The sequence below is a fragment of the Pholcus phalangioides genome, unplaced genomic scaffold (genome assembly GCF_987345545.1).
Source record: "Pholcus phalangioides strain wild (caught in Gottingen) unplaced genomic scaffold, Ppha-v1.0 ptg000008l_1, whole genome shotgun sequence".
NCBI lineage: Eukaryota > Metazoa > Arthropoda > Arachnida > Araneae > Pholcidae > Pholcus > Pholcus phalangioides.
The window spans coordinates 21913988-21917830 of NW_028301601.1; the positions used below are offsets into that span (position 1 = coordinate 21913988).

At 27.0% G+C, this 3843-nt stretch overlaps 1 non-coding gene across 1 annotated transcript; it reads left to right on the top strand.

Annotated features, from left to right (window-relative positions):
* Positions 1–1858: 1858 nt before the first annotated feature.
* Positions 1859–1930, top strand: TRNAA-GGC (transfer RNA alanine (anticodon GGC)). Its single transcript has one exon. It is a non-coding gene; the product is annotated as a tRNA-Ala (tRNA).
* Positions 1931–3843: the final 1913 nt, after the last annotated feature.

Below are 3843 nucleotides of genomic sequence, written 5' to 3' on the forward strand. Positions count from 1 at the left end.
TTCCTTTTTTGCTCCTTGTTTATATGCAAATGTTTTGCTTTTAAAGTTTCGGGGGTTTTTTCTCGTAAAGATTTCGCTTTATTTATTTTTCTGAATTTTTTTTTTAGTTTCTTTCCATCATGCAAGAATCAAATAGCATTCACCATTAATGACGTCGTTTTAAATATCATAAACTCTATTTTTACATGACCAAAATAGAAAATAACTATAATCAAATCAGAATGGTTTTCATTCGATCGCATTGTTTAAAAATAACTAAATGAAGGTATTTGTTTTTATCAACTTCAAACATATTTTAATTTATTCTATTTTACGTGCTTATATGTAATTTTGAAAACGTCAGATTTGAAAATAAATTATATAAAATATACCATGTATGATTTGAATGTATTCAATTTTAATAAGCATCGAGAAATGACGGAATATATTTATAAATGAATGAACAAAATTTATATAACCACCAAATAGTGAATGATATTTATAGTAAATATCTAAAGAGCTGAAAAAAAAATTATAGTTGTTCTTTTTATAGGATGAAATAAAATTTCGTAAAACTACTAGTTAGTAAATAACATTCACGGTAAATAATGAAATAACTGAAGAGATTTCTATATTGATATTTGATTGGATTAAATAGCTATAGAATATTATTATATACATATTGACTCTTCGATAAAATTATATGTATCATGCCTTTTATATGGCGTATTTTGTGTAAGAGCGTAAGAGACTTGATGAATAAAATATAAGGCTTTTAAGAATTTTAATTGGAAATAAATTATTGTATTGGAGTTAGACTGTCTCGAAAGTTTATAGTGTATTTTGTACTGATTGGATGGGAATAATTTCAAGTTTTTTATCATTACTTTGAAATATCTCCCGTTTCATTTATTTATTTTACATTTCTACTTCAATTAATTCTATCCCAATGCAAATTAATTGAAGTAGAAATATAAAAAGCTGAAACTATTCTAATACTTCTCTATAAAGACTTATTTTATTTTATTTTCAACTCTATATTAGACTAATCAAGAGAATCATAGCGGCTTTATGAATATGCATACATGTATATGCAAATCTTTCGCGTCTAAACACTTTTTGAGTTTTTTTCGTATAGATTTTACTTTAATTTTTTTCTGAATTTTTTTGCCTTCCTTCTACAAGAATCAAATAACATTCACCCTTTAATGCCATCGTTTTAAATATCATGAGCATTATTTTCACAAATATATCTTTTTTTTTATGAGAAGTAGAAAAAAAAACTATAATAAAATCAGAATGGTTCCCATTTGACTGAATTATTCAAAAAAAACTATATGATGAAATTTTTTTTATCAAATTCAAACATATTATAATTATTTCTATTTTACGTTCTTCCATGCAATATTTAAAACTTCGAATACAAACATAAATTTAAAAAAAAATTACCAAATGAATTAAATGTATTTAATTTTATAATAACCATCATAAATAAATTAGTAATTATATTTTTATATAAATGAACGAAAAAGCCTATATCTATTGAATGGTAATTATAGTAAATAAATTATTGGCTAAAAAATTATAATTTCATATATAATATTTTGTAAGACTACCAGATATTAAATAACATTTATGGTAAATATGAGAATAGAGCCGATAGAGGAGATCTATTGATATTTGTACAAGGTATACGGAAGACTGGATGTTGTGAAGATATTTATTATTTGATTTTCCTTCGCTAGAGCGTATATATGTGCCGAATATTATAGCCATCTGTTGGCTCGTCGTCCATGAGCTATTGGCTGATCGGTTTCACCGTCCATTGCACGGGTTCGTTCGGCACTTATATACGCTCTAGTGAAGGGAAATCTCTATCGCCTCTGTAGCTTAGTGGTCAGAGCACTCGTCCGGCAATCGAGGGGCCCGGGTTCGACTCCCGGTAGAGGCAGAGATGAGTTTTTTCCTTCCTAAAAAAAATTAACATCTAAAATAATAAATATCTTCACAACATCCAGTCTCCTGTATATCTTGTATTAACAAGTGGAGAGCGACATTCATGTCATATTGACATTTGATTGGATTAAACAGTTACAGAATATAGTTATTGACTCTTCCATAAAATTTATATTTATTATGTATGATGTATTTTATGAGAGATTGTGTGAGATTCTGATCCAAGTATAAGGATTTTAATTTGAAATAAATTATTGTATTGGAGTCAGACAATGTCGAAGGGAATAGTGCATTTCTCCGTATAATATTAATTGGAAGGGGCAGAATGTTGAGTTTTTACCATTTAATTGAAATATCCCACATATTTTATTTCATTTATATTTCTTACATTTCTACCTCGATTAACTTTTATCTCAAGAGAAGTAAATTGAAACTGTTCTAAGACTTTTCCGAAGATATATTCATTTTTTTTACTCTGTCTTAGAAATCAAGAGAATCGTAGATGCTTTATGAACATGCATACATGTACCTTTCCTATTTTTGCTGCTTTTTTATGTGAAAATCGTTTAATTCTAAACTTTTGGGGTTTTTTTGTCGTAAAAATTTCGTTTTAATTTTTTTTTCTAAATTTCTTTCTTTCAGTTTACAAAAATAAAATACCACCACATGCTCATTAACGACATCATTTTATACATAATGAATTGTATTTTTGCAAATTATTTTTACGGAAAAGTATAAAACGACTATATAGTGATTCTCATTCGAGATTGATTTATTTAAAAATAAATAAATGAAGAGATGATTTTTCTTTATCAACTTCAAACATATAATTAATTCTATTTTACGTGCTTCCGTGTAATTTCGAAAACTTCCAATATGAAAATTAATTACAAAAATTCGCCATATATATAAATTAAATTTATTTTATTCTGAAAAATGTGAAAATGTGAATAGCTGAAAAAGTTTCTATCGATATTTGATTGGATTAAATAATTAGAAAAATAATCGAATTCTATAAGAAATTCCTATCAACCGTGTCTATACAGGGTGATTCAGGAATGGTGGGAAATAATTTTGAGGTGATAGTACACATCTATATAAGCAATTGTCATCAAAAAATGCATGGTCTAAAATGAAACGCATACACACTAGCCGCGTTTCGAATCATGTCAATATTGTACAAAGAAAAATACTATAGACTTCCGAGACGGTCAAAATCTGATGAAAATAATATTTATTTCTCCAACGGGGACACGCCATTCAAATGAAAATTTCTTATTAGCCAAAAATGTTTTAATGATATTTCGGTATCAATGTCATAACGATATCTTCGAATTTCAAATCAAATTTATTATTATCATTATACAAGTACCAAAAATTGAGAAAAATGTAGGAAAAGAAATTTACTAATAAGTCAAGTAAAAAAATGACCCATTCTGATAAATGATAGTAAATATCTGTATGGGAAACAAAATTTAAGATTAGAATCAAGAGCAAAAACAATTGGATGCAGCACGTAAATAAATTCATATTATGTTATTTAAGAGTTACAGGAGCAACATAAAAACATGGAAAAAGCATTTCTTTATACCATCAAGTGAGAATATGTATTGCTTGATACATTTTTAAAGGATGTTAAATTAGTATTGGAAGTGATTTCTGGTGGTAAGTATTGTAAAATTTTGGGATGAGTAAAATGTTTCTTCAAAAGTGTTTTATGAGGTAACGAAAGTGAATAATTATTTAGGCTATTTGAAGATCGACATGTATTCAAAGGTAGTGAGAATTGACATTTGAAAAGGTGGGGAATGGATTTATAGAAATATAACTGACGTAATGTGTGTATTCCGAGATGTTGATGAAGTTGTATTGATGGTGTTGTAAAATCATTTGTGATAATTCGAATTA